Source organism: Cupressus sempervirens, chromosome 5 (genome assembly GCF_028749045.1).
Source record: "Cupressus sempervirens isolate cs-2001-9-10 chromosome 5, ASM2874904v1, whole genome shotgun sequence".
Lineage (NCBI taxonomy): Eukaryota > Viridiplantae > Streptophyta > Pinopsida > Cupressales > Cupressaceae > Cupressus > Cupressus sempervirens.
Genome location: NC_143122.1, coordinates 157,722,826 through 157,744,562, shown reverse-complemented (window position 1 = coordinate 157,744,562; position 21,737 = coordinate 157,722,826).

The following is a 21,737-nucleotide window of genomic DNA, read 5'->3' as shown; positions in this document are numbered from 1 at the left end:
AGACTTAGATGATGTCCCCTCAAGAAGGTGGCAGAGAGAGAAATGAGGCTCGATGGCTTCTTGAAAAGCACAAGAAATTGAGATGAGCAGAGACATGGATTGACAAAGAGGAGGGGCGTAATTAGCTCAAACTCTCACTATGGGAGAATGATAAAGGAGAATTAGAGGCACAATAGTAAAGCAAGCTTAAGACTTTATAGGATTAGTGGGGAGGATGGAGGAGTAGAGTGCTATAAAAGGAATCTATGGTAGGGAGATGGATGATGGAATGATAAAGCTGATGCAATAGGATTTCAAAGAGTCAGATTGGCGGAAGATGGGTTTCAGAGATCCCTAGGACTAGGATTGTACATCTCAAAAGATAAGGCTTGCTGGATTGATTTGATTGGTGGATCCCTAAGACTAGGATTATGGATCCCTAAAGCTAGGCATGAGGAGTGATTCAAAGAGATACTAATGCATAAGCTGGGGGAGGAGTGATAGATGCTGGAGATGGATGGGGGATAATGGAGATGAAGGGAATCCATTGAAGCTTTTTGAGCAGAGGGGATACTTCAAAGAGAAGTACCACCATGTACTTGAGCACTAGATTTTCTATAGGAATGTTGGTTAATTTTTGAGGTTACCAAGAACATCAAGGCCTTTTCACCAACCATCCAGATGACTGACGAACTGACTCAAAACAAACATGCAAGGATTGCCCCAGTATCACACATGAATCCCAGAGGAAGCAGCATGGAAATGACACTAGGTAACCCACAAGTAGAAAAGAAAACAAGAAAAAGACATGATCAAGACCTAACGCTGAGATTGCCCCATTCGTAGTATACCATGATATGGAAGATTGTGGCAACCTTGAGGAGGGAACAAAAAGATTGCTTGGAAAAGATATTTCAAGACCCAAAAGGGAAGATTCCAAATCAAAAGAAAGTGAAAATCCAAAAGAGATCCATTTGCCAACGAGATGGGTAGGACGAGGTACTAACCGACCAAGATCAAACATGAGGAAAGCTATATCCTACAAGGATCTATCGGAGAGCACCTATGATGATGGATCTAGATGAGTGATGAGTCTGGCAAGATGAACTAAGAAGGATATCACTTTGGTGATAGGAGATCTAGCTAAAGGATGCATTAGAATAGCTAACCAAGATGTGTGATGTGTGCAAGATGCTAATCAAGGATGAATTGACATGAACGCTAGATAGATAAAATGGTACTAAGCTAAAGAGGATGTACAAGCTGACGGACCAAGATATGTTACAAATGTACAAGGCTGTTCATGTTGGGGTTTTGTGATATGGAAATTTTTGTGAAGGATGGGATGTCTATAATAGTTGATAGGCAGATAGGTAGATGGTTTGCAAAAAGCTTAAGGAAAATGGGGTTCTTTGTGTGCATGTGATAGGATACAAACTAGGATACAAGATTATTTACAAGCTATAATATGGTACAAGCTTTGGACAAGATTCAGATATACAAGCTATGGTACAAGATTTACAAGGTATAATACAAGCTTTGGTACAAGATTTACAAACTAAGCTACAAGATTTACAAGCTGAGGTATAAGATTTACAAGCTGTATAGGAGATATTTACAAGCTTCATCAGATTTTGGATATTTGGTTGGAACACCAAGGGAACAAGCAGGTTTTTTATGGGATGGTGGGTGGATGGATGAGGGATAGGATAGTGATAGATAATGGATTAGTCTTAGTACACAAGGAACCTGAATTACCAGGTTTTCACCAAGGTACCTATCCAAGGTGCTTGAATTGCCAAGTTTTCACCATTAGATGCTTATTTCTCTTTACTATTTTTCTATATTTTTCAAAAGCTGGGTATACCAAGGATCTTCAAGTATAGAACTTCTTGAGATGAATGATGTTAGTAGGATCATTCAAGAGTTCCCCTTCTGGTGTAGATAGGTGATAGGCTCTGGAGCCAAAGGAGGTACTGACAACATAAGGACCAAGCCAGGTAGGTTCAAACTTGCCTTTCTTTTCTCGATCTGCTTGGACTTTCATATTTTCTTTGAGGACCATGTCACCTGGCTGAAAGTGTCATGGAAGCGCCCTCTTTTTGAAATTCCTTTTGAGACGAGTTTGATAGACTATGAGATGATCATAAGCTTGTTGTCGCTTCTTGTCTAAGAGATCTAGTTGGGTGAGCCTAGCTACTCTGTATTCTTCATCTGATATTTTCCCTTGCAAAGATATGCTCAATGAGGGAAGTTCAACCTCTATGGGTAGTACCACTTTGGCACCATAGACTAAGGAGTATGGAGTTGTTCCTGTGGATGTACGAAAGGAGGTTCGATAGGCCCATAGAGCTGGATTTATTTGTAGGTGCCAATCAAGGCCAAAATCATTGACAACTTTCTTTAGGATTTTGAGGAGGGTTTTGTTAGTTGCCTCTTCTTGGCCGTTACCTTGTGGGAAATATGGGCTGGAAAAGCGGTGATGGATGCAGAGCGAAGTGCATAATTCTTCCATGTTGAGATTTTCAAAGTTACCTCCATGGTCAGTGAAGATGGTGGATGGCATGCTGAAGTGGCAAAAAATGTGGTACAAGATGAACTTGGAGACTTGAACTCCTGTAGCTAAGACTAGGGGGACTGCTTCCACCCATTTAGTGAAATAGTCTGTAGCTGTGATTATCCATTTATGTCCATCAGATGAGAGAGGTGTGATGGTTCCAACTAAATCAAGGCCCCAACAAGCGAAAGGCCAAGGTGGTGCAATAGGCTATAGATCTTGTGCTGGAGCATGCACAAGATTTGAGTGCTGCTAACATGGGAGACACTTTCTAACAAAGTCACAGGAGTCTTCTTCAATGGTAGGCCAATAGTGACCTGCTCTAAGGATTTGTCATGCTAGGACAATACCACTCATGTGGGCACCACAAAGTTTAGAGTGTACTTCTTTTAATGCCATAGCAGCCTCATTTTCATCTAAACATCAAGAGAGAGTATCATGATAACCCTGATGATATAGGGTATTTGCTATGATAACATAGCGGGATGATTTTTAGATAAGGTTCTAGCATTGGGTACGTGTGAGGTGAGGGGATATGATACCATCATTAAGGTAAGCATGAATCTCATGGTACCAAGGGGATTGGGGACCAACCAAGATACAAACATGATTTGAATCCTCATTCGCATAGGCGGGTGTGAGGAGCTGCTTGACTAAAAACTCATACTGTGTAGCTGCTTGGGGAATTTCCAAGAGCAAGCCAATAGTAGTCATAGTGTCTGCTACTTTGTTCTGCATTCAAGGCACTAGTGTAAACTGAAGCTTTGTAAAATGTTGGGTTAGCTGATCAACTAGCTCTTTGTAGGGTAATAGCTTTTCATCTTTGGTTTGATATTCATTTAGGACTTTCTTGATGATGAGCTGAGAATCACCAAAGATTTGTAACTTAGTGATGTTCCATTCTGCAACTATCTTTAATCTTGCTACGAGAGCCTCATATTTAGCTATATTGTTGGTGCTAGGGAATTGTAGCTTGAAGGCTTTTAGAACATAATCTCCCTGAGGTGTAACCAACAATATTCTTGCCCCTGATCCATGAGATCTTCTGTGGGGCTATTCTTCAATTAGACAGATATGCTCATCTAGAAATTCTATGATCAAAGGATATGCATCTATTAGAGGTGCATTAGCTAGGTGATCTGCTATAGCTTGCCCTTTGATTACCTTTTTTTCCACATACTGGATGTCAAATTTGCTAAGGAGCATAACTCATTTGGCCAAATGGCCTGTAAGTGTTGTTTTAGAGAGCATATACTTGAGAGGGTCAATCTTGGAGACTAGTTGGATGGTATGACTTAGCATGTAGTGGCGAAGCCTTTGAGTTGAGAAAACAACTACCAAACAAGCTTTTTCCATATGAGTATAATTGAGTTCGTAACCAACTAGGGTTCTACTGATATAGTAGATGGCTCTTTCTCTACCATAGTCATCAAGCTATGCTAGAAGTGCCCCTAGAGCAGTAGATGTTGCTGATATGTACAAAATTAGGGGATGACCAAGAACTAGTGGAACCAAGATAGGGGGATTGGTGAGATACTACTTGAGTTGATCGAAGCTGCGCTGACATAAAGGATCCCACTTGAAGTTTTCATCCTTCTTCAGTAAATGTGTAAATGGTGTACACTTATCTTCAAGCTGGGAAATGAACCGCCGAACAGATTGAAGCTTTCCCTGAAGAGAGCGAAGCTGTCACAGTGTTTGGGGAGGAGGCATGTCTAAGATAGCCTTGACCTTCTTGGGGTCGATCTCTATACCTTGTTTAGAAACTATAAAGCCTAGAAGCTTGCCAGATGTGACTCCAAAGACACATTTCTTGGGATTCAGCATGAGATGATATTTGGCTAACCTATCAAAGACTTTCTCCAGGTCAGCAAGATGATCCATGAAGGTATGAGATTTGACCAAGATAGCATTCACATAATCCTCCAAAATGCTATGGATAAGATCATGGAAAATGGCTGTCATAGCTCTTTGATAGGTAGCCCCAGCATTCTTTAGGCCAAAAGGAATCATGTTGTAGCGAAAGGTTCCCCAAGGGGTAGTGAATGTTGTCTTATGTTGATCCTCTTCTGCAATCTTGATTTGATTATACCCAAAAAACCCATCCATGAGGGACAAAATTTCATGTCCACTTGTAAGATCTACAATCATATCTATGTTGGGCAAGGGAAAATCATCTTTTGGAAAAGCTTTGTTAAGATCTTTGAAATCAGTATAGATTCTGATGTCACCAGAAGGTTTAGTGACGGGGACCATGTTCAAGATCCACTCTGAGTAGTCAATAGGTTAGATAACCTTAGCAGCTAACATTCTTTCTAATTTAGCTTTGACCAGTAATGCCACCTTGGGGTGTATTTTTCTAAGCTTTTGTCTGACGGGCTTGATCTTTGGATCGACTACAAGATGATGAACTACAAGCTTTGGATCAAGTCCTGGCATGTCCTGATATGACCATGTGAATCAGCCAATATTTTCTCTTATGACCTCAAAGAGGAGGTCAACTTGGTCTTGTGATAGGGATGCAGCAATGTGAACAAGTCTGGGGATCTCTAAAGAACTGATGTTGACTTCTCTAGTATCCTCAATTAGAATAGAAGACACCTCTAGTCAATTATCTTGAGGAGGCAATGCTAAATCCTCATGTTCTACTTGTGACTCTGGATTTTCTTACTTAGGGGCTTTCTTCCTTGCCTTAGCTAATCTCAGATTCACCCTAGTTCCAGTTTTGGGTGTATCAAAACTAGGTCAGGGATTTTCTCCAAAATATCCCTTAGGATCTAGCTTATAGATATAGGCAGAATCTGGCTTTGTTTTCTTGTGAGGAGTTTTGGCTCCCATGAATCTCAGAAGTGCTTCCTCTGATGCGAACTCATCAATGTGTATAACACTTGGTTGGTCCCAATCTATGAGTTGTGGATAGGCGAGTGGTAGGTCAATGAGGTGGATGGATAGTTCTTGGAGGATAGAGTCTCGAGGGAGATTTGGTCTGGGAGATCGTCGTAGGCTCTCTTTTCAACTTCCTCAGGAATGTCTTCAATTTTGACAAGGTCATGGTGAATGTTCAAAAAAGCATGACCGTTCGTATTGGTGCCCCCAGTTGTGGGTATGCCAAAGCCAAGACCTGACTTTGATTCCCACTTGTGTGCATCGATGGGGCACTGCATGCCTCTTTCTTCTAGTCCTAGACCACCACCTTGATAGTTCCATTTTTTAGTGATGAGCTTATGTTCTTGGGGATACTTCTGGCTGAAGTGATCAAGGCATGCTTGATTTCTTTGAGGTGCATCCTTATGTAACCAATTGTTGATATCTGGAGTGAGCTCCTCATGAAGAGGGATTTTCCAGGATACAAAGGTTGTTGGGCCAAACTGTTTGTATCGAGGAGATTGGAATCTCCTTAGCTTTATGATATGTCAATCATCCATGGGCATGTGGATCAAGTGGGAGTGCCCCGAAAGCAAATGCATCTGACAGACTATACTCTCCACAACCTTTGTTATTGATCTTCACGGTTGATAGGGTGGAGGCAAGGATGCTTTCTGGGTCATTACAAGTGTGGGATGAGCTAGTGATGGATGTGTCAATATCAATTCCAGGGAAATGGTTTGTATATGAAGCTTCAACTGCATTGTAGTAAGCGAAGGGTTATGGATCGGCATGGATGGTTACCTCAGTGCCCTGATGCAAAAATTTGTTGCACTGATGGTAAGTGGATGGAATGGCTTTCATGGCATGAATCCATGGCCGATTGAGGAGGATGTTAAATGTTAGGTTTAGATCAATAACATGGCAAAGTGTTTCTTGGATGACTGGCCCAACCTTGATTGGAAGCAAAATAGTTCCTTCCGTGGTTCTTTCCAAGTTGTCATAAGCTTTGATGGTGATAACCTCACTGATGATATCTGCCTCAGTATACCCAACTTGTTTTATGAATTTTAGGGTGCAAATATTCAAGGCTGATCCATTATCTATCATTACTCTTTTCACGGCAAAATTGGATACCATGATGGCTATGCAAAATTGGATGTTAACAAGATTATGAAAATTAGTAGCGTTGATATCTGAAGGGACATGAGATTCTATGAGAGCACTATCAAGGATGTCTTTGTACATAGGACTAGTGTGGAGAAGGTCTAAAATGGAGATTTGGGTTGGCATGTTCCTAAGGTGTTCCAAGATATTGTACTAGCTTTTTGATGGAGCTGACGGGGCTAGTGAAAGTGGTGGGCCTGCAATGTTAAATTGCACTCTTCGAGTGTTGACGACACACTCATTGTTTGGTCCTTGGATATTGATAACATTGATAGAAGGATCTTTCTCAGATATACAACCTATGAGGCTACCATAGTCTATATAGGATGAAGTGTGGTCATTGTTCTTCCCATGCTGTTGGTTTGGTTGGTAGTTGTTGGTGTTGTTGTTGTTGGTTTGGATAGGTGCTTTTTCCAGGATTTTGGTTGTTGTATGGTGGAAAAGCATTTTGATAAATCTATAAGCCTGCATTGGGAGAGGTTTGGGCACCAACGGTGATTTCTTTCTGATTAATGAGGTCCTACACATAATCCTTCAGTTTCATGCATTTGAGGGTAGTGTGACCTTTTACCCTATGAAATTTGTAGTACTCATTATCTTTGTACCATGCAACTTTGGATTGGCTTGGGTCAATTTGCTAAGTAGGAGGAAATTTGATGAGGTCTTCCTTGACTAATTTCTCAAAAATGACATCCAATGGCTCACCAAGGTGTGTATAGTTTCTAGGTGCGGGTTGGAATCTAGGTTTTTGCCTTGCAGCTACATTGATGGCATTAGCTTGATTGTTAGACCCTTGAAAGTTGGGTCTTGGATTGTGGTTTTGATAGCTTTGGTTATTCTGCTATTGGTAGTTGATAGCTTGTTGGTTGTTTGGTTGATATGGTGGATTGGACTGGTTTTGAGAAGGACCAATAATATTCACATGTCTGGTGTCAGTAACCCCATCTATTGCAACATGCTTGATTTTGTTCCAATACCTAGACTTTTCATTGGAATGTGATTGATTTTGGTTGGTTTTCTTGTAAATCTTGACCACACAATCTTTAATGAGTCCTTGCTTAAGGATCATTCCTTTCTCTTTGATATCTTTGTAGGTCTGCAAATAGTTCATGGTCATGTGGTCAGCCAAGCTGGGATGGGCATTATCAATAAACATTTTCACCACATGACGCTCTGGCAGGGTGCAGGATATGTGGGTGGTAAGGGTTTTCCATCTTTGTACGTATTTGGCAAGGCTTTCTCCACCTTTTTGCTTAGTGTGGACAAGGTCAACTATTGATAACTCTGTTTCAACAAGATGGGCATATTGGGCTACAAATGCCTCAAACAATTCAGTGAAGTTTTTAATTGTGCCATATGGGATTCTATAAAACCATTCAAGAGCTGGCCCGACCAAGCTTTTGGGAAAGAGGTGTAAGAGGAAGACATCACTGTATGCCACTTCTTGGCAGTGCATGTAAAATTCTTTGATATGTGTGACATGGTCTCCTTTTCCTCTAAATTTGTCAAATTTGGGTAACACAAAGTGTTCGAGAAACAGTGTCATGGTAATGGCTCTGTCAAATGGGTAAGGACACACATTCTCAAACTTGAAGGTTTTTGGATCATTTCCTTCTTGGGTGTTCTTCAGAGCTATCTTCATGGCTTCCCATTCTGAATTAATTGGTGATGGCTAGGGTGCCCCTAATGTAGGAGTTCCTTGAGGTAGGTATGTGTTAGATGGGGCCATTGAATATGGGTGGTTGTGAGGGATTTTCTAATAGGGATTGTACATTGTTTGGGCAGTTGCATGGTGGATGACGGGTTGCTGAGGTGGAGGTGGCACATATTGTTGCATGTGTTGCAAGGCTTGCTGTGGGTATGGGATTTGGGATAGGGATTGAGGAAAATAAGCTGGCTATGGGATAAATGGATTGCTTTGTGGAGGTAAGGTATATGATGGTTGTGAAGCTTGGGGAAAGGATCAGGGAGCTTGTGGAACTTGACTTTGGATTTGAGAAGTTTGACCCACATATGTGGGTTGCACCCCCATTTGGGATGGTATCTACAAATAATCAGTGGTTGGATAGGGTGGTGGATTACCTCCTAGAAGTGGCATTGAAAAGTAGTTGGTAATAGGGGGTAATGGATTAGTTGGTGGTGGAGGTGGTGGGAATTAAAAGCTTGGGAATGGAATTGATGGGGTTCGATAGCTTGGTGGCTAGATTTGAAAGCTTGGCAGAGTGGTGGCAGGAGCTGGGGTCACTTAGGAGCTTGGCAGAAAATTGGTAGTAGCTTGTGGGATTTGATAGCTTTGTGGAGTGAAGGTAGTAGCTTGTGGATTTTTCGCTGATGGTATTGAGCTCCCAAGACCTAGTGGAAATGATGGAATTGTACTTTGGGCTATGGTGAACAGGCTGGGGGGGGATGAAAGGTTGATTACTTGGCCCCATGGGTGGCATCCTTGTTGTATATTACTGAGGTTGGCCAAAGATGCTAGCACTAATTTGGGAGATGGGTGGATTTGGAAGGCTGGGTTGGGGAGCAGTAGCAACAATAGTGAAGGGAGTGAATGGTGAGGTGTTTTGGGTAAAGGGGGTTTGGAGCAGAGAGGTATGAACCAAGTATGGCATGGTGGTGGCTGGATTGGCTTGCAGAATGGAGATTTTGACTTGGGTGAAGGATGGTATGTTTGGGTCTATTGGATCAAACGGATTGGCTTGAGGCTCTTCTTTTGGCACATATTGAGGATAATTTGGATCATAAGAGCCTATGGGTAGGGGCAGCTACCCAAACAATGAGTGAGATGGATCTAATAATGGAGGAGGTCTTCCAAAGTCAAAGGTTCCTACATTGTCCCTTTCAAAATTAGCCATGATTGTCTCTTTGTTCTTGTCTATAATGACATTCACCAATACTGCATTTCTTGGTTGGTTCATGAAAGCTTCAATGTCAATAGGTGATGGTATAGCATTCTCTGGGCTGGAGGATGGTTGAGTGCTCAAGGGGAGTGATGTTGTTTGATCCAAATGATAGGGCTCCACTGTTTCCTTCTTCTTCTTGGCTAAGTGAGTGATGGGTGGCATGAAAATGCTCCTAGGGATGAGATGCAACAATGCTGATGGATGCAAAAGGGGGAAGGATTTTCTATGCAAATGATCTCCTAAGTTGAGGCAAAGCTGTATGAAAAAACCTAAGGAGGATTGGGTTGGGGATTCTAACTTCAAAGATATGTTGCCAAAGCATGAAAGGTCTACTTTCCTATGTGCAAGCTCGGTGGTGATTGTGTCAACTTAAGGATAGACTGATGATGCTTCAGGAAGAACACAAGATTGACCACTTGTGGATCCCAACCTTTACCTCAAGGTGATGAGGGATAACAAGAAACAAAGCTAGCTTACCCTAGACAAAGCACTGTCAAAGGGATAACCTTGGTGAGATTGGCAGATTTGGAAGATGTTGGGAATGGAAAACTTTGGCAATGTGACAAAAAATTTGAAAGCTTGGATGCGAATGATTTTTGGATTGCTGGCTAAAAATATGCTAATCTAATATGCTAGAAATACCAATTCAGTAAAAAGCATTTACACATTAAACTAACATAACATATATGAGAGACAAAGAGAAGATAAACTCAAATGAGAATGTGAGCCATTAATAGGCTCTCTCAATGGGATTGTTCTCTTGTTTTTGGGATGTGTCTATTTATGGATTGGGGATGTATGCTCAAGTGCTCAAAATGGCTTCAATGGAGATGGGTAATGGCAAATTGGTAGCTTTGTGAGCTCTCAATTTGGCATTATAAGGGTATGGGTATGGATTTTGGCTCTCAAAAGGACATGATAACTTTACTCAAATGGTTGTGATGAAATGGCTTGGGAGGGGATTCAATTTATAGGCCAAGGGGTAGAGGGATGGAGGGCTAAGATGCAAGGATGGAGAGATGGTTAAGGAGGGCTAAGATGCACTCAAAGGGGAGCACATGGATTGTGCTTGTTTAGCACCAATGGGAAGGTGACACTTGTCACAAGGAGGATGAGTGTGAGAGGATAGGATAAGGGGTTGGTTAAAGGCATGATGAGGGGGATTGAGTATGGAAGAGGGATGTAAGAGTCATGAGTGGGCTTGTAAGAGTCTTTTATGGTTTGTAAGAGCACTCATGGCTTGGTGGTTGGGATAGTTTGGAGAGGGGACTTTGATTTGGTTAGGAAAGTCTTAAACTTGTTTAGGGAATGTGACAACATTAGGGGGTGGATTAGGCTTGGGTTTAGGATTAGATTAAGGATTTTAGAGATGTGCAAGTGGATGGCATTAATGAGGTTGGGTGAGTTAGTGGCTAAGCTAGGTTAGTATGGGTGGATGGGGTGGATTAGGCTAAATGGAGGATTAGGGATAGGTTAGGGGTTTTTAGATTTGAGGATTTTTATTTATCAAATAGATTTATTTAATAAATGGGGATTTTTGGAATTAGATAGGAGAAAAGGATTTAATTGATAAATGATAGGTTATTTGATTTATCAATTAGGACTATAGATGATTAATTAAATTAATCGGCTAGGAGATGATAAAGGGTTAATTAAAAAAGAATTTAATTAATGATGCCTTTAGAGATAACTAAATAGGATTACTAAAGTGGTGTAATCAAATTTAGGTGTCTACAAACAAAAGGTAGAGAGGTCTATGAATGTGAACAAGAAGGATTGAAAGAAGATTATAAGTCGATAAAGGGTTCTCTTATCATCTAATAGAGAAAGTGACCTAGTCATGGTAGTCAAGTTAAAGGGAAAGATAAGATTATCAGATCAGAGGAGAGGATCAATTAGTAAGGACACAACTTGAAATTGGCTTTCAAATAAAACTAAGAGTGAGGCACTGAATCAATTTTAATTGACTTTAATTAGGGTAAATTTCTTAAGAAAGTGGTCTTAACATATCTTTGTAAATCTCCTAACAGAGTCCTTACTTTTTTGTAAGTGTTAAATCATCTAACAAGGTGAGACTTAATTGTATCTTAAGCCTTTAATAGGGTAGAATCCTCATAGAGTAGATCATATCTAATGATCAAATATTGTAACCTTAACTAGTTAACTTTATACTGCAATAGTGAAGATTCATGGCTAGAATCCCCACCCTAGTATTATCTTCACCTTGGAGGGTTTCTAGGTAACAAATATTGTGTTAAGCATTTTATTTTCAGGCATGTGATTGATCTAATTTATTTATTTTTGAATTATTAGATAGCAGCAAAAAAGATAGGGGGTTGACCATGAAGTACAAAAAGGATGAAAAGTCAATTGAAGGTTCCCTCCTAGTCATCTAACTAATACTAGCTTTAAACTTTTAAAAAAAATATGGAGAGTCAAATTAAGAATACACTTAGTCCTAAAACTAGTAGAAAGATAAAACTTAAAAAAATTCTAGCAACACGGAAACAACTTTCTCCTATCAGTCTCACATATTGACATAAATATATAATGTAAATCCTCGTAGGGTATCTAGTACATAGTTAAAAAAAACTTAATAGAAAAATATAAAAAACCATGCCTAGGGCTAGCTACCCTCCTTATTTCCATGATCCTCATCCTTCTTCTCCTTAGGCTCATCTGTGTTCATGTCCTCCTCCTCCACCTTGATAGGTTTGTGTAGGAGAGTCTTCTACTAGTCCATCACTAGTAAGCCATAAATAGATTGGGCAATCTTGGTCTCCTTGCCTAGGTTTGTCAAATCCTTATTCACATGAAAAAAGTAAAGGGTGGTGTTCATAGAATGCATGAAAAAGTGTTAAATGTTTTGTAGATAGCAATGTGATTGTCTATTAGATTCCTCATTGACTACTCACACCTATCCAGTCTAGCCTTTTTGTGGCTCAGGTTATGGCTATGCTTTCCTTTTTTGCCCCCACATTTATGAGTATCTTTCCTAGGGGATGTGATGTCCTTGCCCCATACTTCTAGTCATGATATCTTTGAGAGTGTCATAAATGTGAGAGGGGATATCAAGCTAGGGATAGGCTTCATGTCCTGGGGTATTCTATTTCTTTTGCTAGGTTTAACATCACTCTTAATAGATTCAGAGCTAGAATCATACATGGGGTTGGGGGACTTGAATTTTTCTAGTTGGAGGCATTTGCTAGTTTTGTGGGAATTTTTCTTACTCTTCCTAGTATTTGTATTCAAATCAATGAGGCTAATTTTAACATTAGGGGTACAGTTTTTTTTTTTTTTTTTTTTGTTGGGACCAAGGCTAGGGTCCAAGGAGACTTGGGGAATGGTAGTAACTAGTGGTGTTGACCAAGAGTGATGGGTTTTGGACAACAAGGTAGATATAAAGTTTGTTCATGAACCCCTAGTAGATGAGATAAAAGGTTTTATCCTCCTCTTTTTTCCTCCTAGCCTTATTGACATAATATTCCATAGAATGCAACAAAAGAAACAAAAAGGAAATATCATTCATGTTTCAAAGGTGGTTAATAATGGGGAAGTGGTTTAATAATAGAGTACCTGAAACTAATCCTCAAGGGTAATGTATCTCACGATAGCATAGCAGATGGCATCCCAGGGTTTAGGATGGTCTTCCCTTAAAAATCCACCATGAATTTGTAGGAGTTCCTCAAACTTGAAAAGAAATTGTAGACTGATTTCCTTATTAGCTTTGGCCTACTTGTGCCAATTCTTTCCTTCAAAGAACAACTCTCCAACCTTTGCAATGACTTCATGATTTTGAAACCCATCCCATTGATTGTCACATTCTTTTCATTCCAAAAATTTAAGAACTGCATGGAGATGTTCTCATCATGTTCTGTCATCCCTTACATAAATGGTATTAAGCCACCCTCTTGTAGATAAACCATCCCAACTTTTCTCTTATTGATACAAGTCTCCACTCCTATCAATTCAATACAATCACTAGTGCCCATGTTGTCACCCAATTTGACCACCAACTCCTCAAAGTTTTTTGACATAGCCTTGTTGTAGGTTTGGCATTTGCTCAATATTAAATAAATTGCACCCAATATTAAAAGAAAATGGTAATGAAAAATCATCATAAGTCAATAAGGCCTCCTGAAAACTAAAAAACCACCCTCAACAATACATGTTAACTGTCCCTTTCCATCTGTAAATGTCCATCACCATCTGTAGTTGGAATGGTAATTTCATAAATTCACCCTCTTTGTCCTCTTTTGACAATACTTAAAGCTCACATCAATCAAATCATTAAGGTGAATGTTCATAAAATATTGCCAAACAATTCCTTTATGAAAATCCTTGTCTTCCTTCCCACATAGCTAATTAAGGGCCTACCAACTATTGTGATGATTCATATGACTCTATTTTAAGTACACTTCATTTCTATCATAACCTAAGTTGATGATGGAAACTATTTGACATCCTCACATTCAATTAACAATGTAACATTATGGCCGAATTTCTTGAACTCATTTTCCATTCCATTACCTTCGTGATATATATGATCCATGTAGATCTCATGGAACTCTTCCATCAACTTAGATATTTCATCAATTATCATTTTGATCAACTAGCTACTCTGACCCACTCCCTTAATAGCATTAATAATTAACATTGAGTCCCCCTCAATGAGAACCTTGTTAATTCCACATGTTTTCACAATTCTTAAACTCAATAGAAGCACCAAGGCTTCTACTTCATTATTTGAATCCCCTATACAATTTCCAATATAGCCAACCACCATATTTAGCATACTATTTTGAAAGACACCTCTCACTATAGTACTGCCCATCATGGTAGAACCATTAGAATTGAATTTAATCTAGGACTCAGGGGTAGGGTGCCACACCATCTTCTTTCTAGCCATGGCTTTGGAATTTTCAAATAGTGCCACTATTGGTCTTTCTTCCCAAGAAGAATCCCATATCATGTCAATTCTATTCAGGGAGTTTGGGAGGGTAGGAGAGGTTCCATCAGTAGATCCTATTATATTCTTTTAGAAGTTTGATAACCTATTGGGCAATGCCCAAACTGGTAGTGGATTTTCCCCTAAAAATTCCATTGTTAACTTCTAGAATTTGCCTATGACATATGGGGGAAGTATAGACTATAATTTTTCAAGTTAAATATGGGCAAATGAACCATCCCATTGAACAAATTGTTGTAGTTGATCTCCATCAACACACCACTAGATCTTCCATAAGTCAAGGACCTTCCTCTACACATCCTTGGAAAAAGGGCAATGGATAAGAAGGCACGGAATAGATTCATCATCCTAGAGACATAAAATGTAGTGGTTAGCAAGTTGGCACCTTCTCTTTTGAAGGTTATCTGCATAATATTATGAAAGACACCTCTTGCCACAATACTATGGATTATGGCTGAACCATAAACATTGAGTTTAATATAGGACTCTAAGCGAGGGTGTCACACTATCTGATGTCTATCCTTTCTTTGGAATTATCAAATCGATCTACTATTGGGCCTACATTCCAAGAAGAAGTCCATTTTATGTCAAGTCTTCTTGAGGGGGTTTTGTTGGGTGGGGGGGCCTTGGTTCAACCACCAAATCCTATTACATTCCCTTATAAATTTCATAACCTATTGGGCCACCCCCAAACTAGTACTGGTTTGTTCCCTAAAAATTTTATTATTCACCTCCACCTAGATTTTCCATGAAACATATGGGGAAAGTATAAATTATAAGTTTTCAAGGTAAGGGTGGGTAGAAAAATTGTCCCAATGAACAAATTGTTGCAGCTCTTGATTTTGACACCACTAGATCTCTCAGAAGGCAAGGACCTCCCTCCACACCTCTTTAGCAAAAGGGTAGTTGATAAGAAGGTGTGGAATAAATTTAACATCTTGGAGACAAAATGTAGTTGTTAGTAATTTGACACCCATTCCTTTGAAAGTTATCTAAAGTGATGATAAACTGATAAAAAGTCATCCACTAGAAGAAGTTTATCTTTGGTAAGATCCATAGGTGCCATACCTTTCTCCACTCTTCCTTAGCCAACTCACCCCCTAGAAAACTAAGATAATCTTAATTCACTATGAAATCACTTGGCGGGGTAAGTTTCCAAACTACTATGTCCTCCACTGGGGTGAGGGAGATTGTATAATTCTAAATAAGGTATTGGAATTATAGGGATAGGCTCATCCTTGCAGGCTCCTATTTCTAGAATTTAACCCATTGTTGATATGGGGTGCTAAAGCTTCAAGTAAGAGAGCCATACAATCTAGTACAAATCTTGTGCAAAGTTAGGAACTTAGTGTGCATGAGGGGGTTGTTTTGGATTCATTTATCTACCCAGAAATCACTAGAGTTTTCATTCCCCATGATCTAGTGACAACCCATCTTCAACATAATTTGGGTGTTAAGCACATTGTTCCTAATTTTGGAACCATAGGGGAGAGTATATGCCCAAAAGAAGTAATGTAAAGAAATCAGTCCAAGGTACTTAGCCATTGCAATGTTGCACCAATTACCCTCAGAATTTGCAAATTTCCCATTCATCTTATTTTCAATCTATCAAGGGCTTTAAGATACCAGAATTCCTCCTAGCTTACCAAGTTAATCCTAGACTTCTCTTAGCGAAAAAACATAAAAAATTAGATTATATTTTCTCAAGAATGTATCTAAGTCTACCTGAGATTATAAAGATGGAGAGAAAATATACTAGGATACTTGGAAAGGAGGCTAAGAGAAGCTAGAGATTTTTGTGATGTGGAGCCTAAAAGACTCGAATGTTTACTTGATGTAGATTTATCCTTATATTATCTCTATGGGGGCTTGGGGGTAGTGCCCAAAAGATGGGGTTAAGGGGCACCACCCCTGTGGTGTTGGCATTATGTTATATTTTTCATTAGTGACAACATTTACTAAATTCTGAATTCTTACCGAGCATCCAGTGGTTACCTTGTAACCTTACCAATTATATAATTTACATCGAGCATTCCCAAAGCTACCAAGTAAATACAGGTAATGCAAAGACTAGTAGTGTCTACTGAGTTTCTCAGTATCTACCACATTTCATAGTGTCTACCGAGAAGTAATTTTGTGTCATGAAGATTTAGACAAAATAGAGCATTGGAAGAAATGGTGTTTTTCGAGTAAAGCAAGGTAAACTCAATTACTAGTATCTGCTGAGTGAAACTACATCTACCAGGTCACCAATGGTTACTGACTTCAGAACTACATTAAGTGATTAGTATGGACTAAGCATTTACTTCTACCGAGTGCATGATGATGCTGAGTAATGCAGTGAATGCCATGTATCAGAAGGTCACCAAGTGAGTTCAATGAACCCGAGTTATTTACTATTGGGCTGACTTTTTAATATATTTGTTCACGTGTATTTTGGCAAACCTTGTAATTTTGTAAATTTGAAAGGTATATATGTAAGTGTTAGAGTAAATAATTAATTAATTGTTAATTATTTATTCTATTTACTTAAGCATACTTAGGGTCATGCATTTATTTAATACTTTGTATTTAATGCATGTTGAGGTTAGTTGTTGACAACATAGGAGTTTGTTCCCTTCTAGCATGTTCCACCTTTTTTGTGGATATGTGTTGAGTTGTCATCCTTATCTTCTACCTCCTTTCAGCTTGTTCTACAAGCTTCTATGAGGCCTTTATAAGCGGTCTCTCACTCATTGTAAATTCATTCCATTTTTCACATAGTAATTCTAATTTCTTATTGTGAAACACTGTTGTGTGGTTTTTGCTTCAAGCTCTTTGCTCCCTAGGTTTCTCTTCAACAAGTTATTTGCATTGCAGGTGATCTTGGTGCATTATCGAAGTTAGATTCTCAACTCCTACATGGTATCAGAGCTTTATATGAATCTTAGCTATAAACATATTGCACAGAGCGCACCACTGCAGCTCCGCCCAGCGGCCACCACAGGGCTGCCTATGCGTAGCCTATGCCCCACCTCCACTAGCTTGGCCAACTCTGGTGGCACCTCCCCTATCTCAGGTGGTGACACAACCATCCTCCGCTTAGTCGGTGTATTTAACTGGCATGCCTCTTGTTCCTTCGCTGCATAGTCAGTGACACGTGGCTACTGCCAAACTCTGACACATGGACACCCTGCCATAGACCTGCTGATGTCATTTTTTGATGACATGATGTCACTTTTTCGGTGATCAATTTTTTTTTGGTGACAGTCTCGTAACGGGCCTATGACTGTCAAATTTAAGCCAGAGTCTAAAATTTTCTAGTAAGGTGCTTTTTTGGAGTAGCAGTCAATTTTTTGGCTATAACTTGAGCATACATAGGTCTTTTTTTGATCCAAAAGAAGTGTTGAAAAGCTGACTTAGGGACGAAGACATTGGTGCTAGTTTTGTCATATTCTGATTTGTTTGAGCTTCCATTTTTGGCATCAAAGTAGAGGCTTTTGTTTCCTCCTATTCTGCATCAACAAATCCAAGTTCTTTTCCAATTTTTTGCTTTCCTTAGCTGTTTTTGTGGTATTTGGGAGATATTCTTGTACGTTTGTGGGGGGGGGGGGGGGGGGGGGGTGTCTTTCTTTTCTATAATTTACTTCAGTTAAGACCCTTCTACTTTCATCTTCTTCTTTCTCTCAATGGCGGATCCATCTATATCCTGTCTCACACCACACAACTACCACACCTGGAAAGCACAAATGACTAGGCTTCTAATGTCAAGAGGTCTATGGTCTTGTCTAGATTAGAATCAGCCTAATCTCACATGACCTTATGAGGTTCTATAGCATAGGAACAAGATGGATGAAGCCATGGGGCTGATTGCACTCAACATTTCAGACAGTCTATTGTTTCACCTAGATGGTTTGACTACTCCACGGGCTTATTGGCTGAGATTTTAGACTTTTTTTTGGACAGGTGAATGAGTTCCAAGAACTTCAGTTGTATGTAGAATTAACTTCTTTGTCACCAAGAAACTTTCCCACCATTGAAGACTTTCTGATGAAGTTCAAATCCCTACGTGCAGTTTTACATGGATATGGGAAGAACAAAACGGATAATGAGTGCATATTTTTGATACTCTCAAAGCTGAAGGGGCAATATTAGGTCTTTTCTTCTACTTTCTACTCCACCATGGATGCCCTTGGAGACTAACATAGGATGCCTACATTTGAGACATTCTGTGATAGGTTGACTAGGGAACAAGCAAAGATCTAGCAGGTAGATGGCTCTGGCTTTTCCAGCCAAGCCTTGGTTGCTCAAAATTCTAAGGGGAAATCCAAGAAGAAAGTTAAATTGAAGAAAGACACATCCAAATCTGATCCTCTAGCTAATCCTCCAACAAACCCTCCTAAGGTAAAGATTCTTCAAAGTCGGGTGAGTCTACCTCCAAGACCAAGAAGAAATCTAGTGAGACCTGCAGCTTTTGTGGGAAAGATGGACATTTGATTTCCAGGTGTTGGAAACAATTCAAGGCTTTAGAGGAAGCCATGAAGGAGCATAACATTTTTGCTCCTTAGTCTTCATCTCCATCTGTAGGGAAAGGTCATGCTCTTTCTGCACGAGCTATGCCTTTAGTGCCTTTATGGATTCTTGATTCCAAGGCTTCTCACCACTTAACAAACACTCCTAAGTTGCTTACTTCACTTTCTCCTTGTGCCACCACATAGATTGCAATTAGGAACTCTTCACAACTTTCAATTTTGGGTTATGGCACTATTGCTTTGGCCGGGGGTTCTCTACAGGATGTACTTTGTGTTCCTGATATTTCGATGAACCGTTTGTCTATCTATCAGATTTGCCACTCTAGCTTTGGGAAGATAGTTGAGTTCTCACCACATGATGTGGTTATCTAGACTTGCATGATTCGGAGATGATTGTGGCCACTGGGAGTGTTGAATCTACATCATGCCTCTACAGATTTGATGGATTTGAGTCTTCTGATGACACAGGTTCATGTTTAGTTGCACATGCAGATTCAGTAAGTAGACTTTGGCATGAACATTTTGGGCATGTCAATTACAGATATCTATAGTAGATGAGCACATAGGCACTTGTTCTTGGGCTTCCCTAGATTTCCTATCCAGATGGTGTTTGTTAGGGATGTGCACTTGGCAAGCAACATAGGGATTCCTTTCCACATGGATGAGCCACTCGTGCTTTAGCACCTTTGGAGCTGATTCATAGTGACCTTATGCCATTTCCTACTCCTTTTTTAGGTGCTATATACGTGCTTACATTCATTGATGACTTCTCCAAATGCACATGGGTGTACTTTCTTAAGTACAAGTCTGATGCCTTCGACTCATTTCAACTTTTTAAGGCATTTGTAGAGAAGCGGTCTGGACTTTCTATTCAGTGCATACACACGGATAATGGGGGGGAGTATGTGAACCAGGCTCTCAGAGTTTTCTATTCTGAGCATGGTCTTCAGCATCAACTTTTAGTGCCCTACACTCCTCAGTAGAATGGTGTGCCTGAGAGGAAGAACATAACCATTCAGGAGATAGAAAATTGTATGATCTAGTCTAGGTCCATGGATTCATGTTTTTGGGCAGAGGCAGTTAATTGTGCCAACTACATTCAGAATCAGATGCCTCACAAGGCACTTTGACATATGACTCCTGAGGAGGCTTGGTCCCGTGTCAAGCCTGATGTGTCATCATTCAGAGTTTTTGGGAGTATAGCATATGCATTTGTACCTGGTGTTCAGAGGAAAACAATGGAACAGAAGAGCCAACCCTTGATTTTTGTTGGCTACTGTGACGATGTTAAGGCTTACAAGTTATTTGAGCCTGATTCCACAGAGGTCCTATTTTGATGAGATGTCTAGTTTGATGAGAGCCCTCCTGTAGTTCATTCCTCACCTCCAGTGCCTCCTCCAACTCCCACTACTCCCTCTTCATCTCCACTTTGTTTCACAGATGATGAGGATGATGATCATGGTGATTCCGATATCCCTCCACCATAGGATCCTCCCCAGATGCCTAAATGGGCTCGAGCTACTGTTGATGTTGCAGGATCTCTAGCTGGTGACCCATCCACATCCCGTCGCACTCATTCTCACACTACAGGCTCTAGTCTACTCAGTCATGCTATTAGTACTGATCCTCAAACTTTTGCGGAGGCGACAAGACATTCAGAATGGGATAGTGCAATGGAGGAGGAATATTCTTCTTTGATGAAGAACCACACATGGGATCTTTGTTCTCTTCCCAAGGGGAGAAAGCTAGTGTGTTGTAAGTGGATTTATCACACTAAGTACGCTGCTGATAGTTCCATTGATAAGTATAAGGCTCATCTTGTTGCAAAGGGTTTTTCGCAAGTCGAGGGTGTTGATTACTCTGAGACATTTGCCCCTATTGCCAAGATGAATTCTATTTGCCTTTTCTTATCCCTCGCAGCTTCACAGGGATGGTTAGTTTATCAAATGGATGTGAAGAGTGCCTTCTTGCATGGTGATATCATAGAGGAGATTTATATGGAGCAGCCTCCAGGTTTTGTGCAGGATCCCACCTTGGTTTGCAAGCTTCGAGGTTCATTGTATGGTCTCAAACGAGCCCCTAGGGCTTGGTATGAGAAGATGGACTCATTTCTACTATCTATAGGCTTCACACATTGCCATTCCAATCCCATCGTGTACATTCAGTTTCTTGGTGATGAGATTTTGATTCTTATTTTGTATGTTGATGATCTTATCCTTACAAGTAGTTCATCATCCATGCTCCAGGACTTTAAGCATGCACTGATGGACCAGTTTGAGATGACTGATCTTGGTTTTCTGCACTACTTTCTTGGTCTTCAGATTCATCAGTCTCCTACTGGCATTTTTGTGTATCAGCAAAAGTATGCTCTTGACATGCTTCATCGCTTTCACATGCTTGATTGTAAGGTTGCTCCTACACCATTTCAGTTGGGTTTCACTTTGTCTACCTCCTGCTCTTCACCTACAGTGGATGCTACTTTATATTGGTAGTTGGTTGGCAGCCTCTTGTACCTAACACACACTCGCCCTGATCTATCTTTTGCGGTTGGCCTAGTCGGCAAGCTACCAGGCAGATTTTGTGCTATATTCAGGGCACCCTTATGTATGGCATTCACTACACTATGGGGACTCCACACGTTGTTGGCTACATTGACTCAGATTGGGCTAGTGATGTTGATGATCAGAAGTCTACTTCTGGCTTTGTGTTTTGCCTTGGCTCTAGTCCCATCACATGGTCGTGCAAGAAGAAGCATGCTCGAGCACTTTCATCTACAAAGGCTAAGT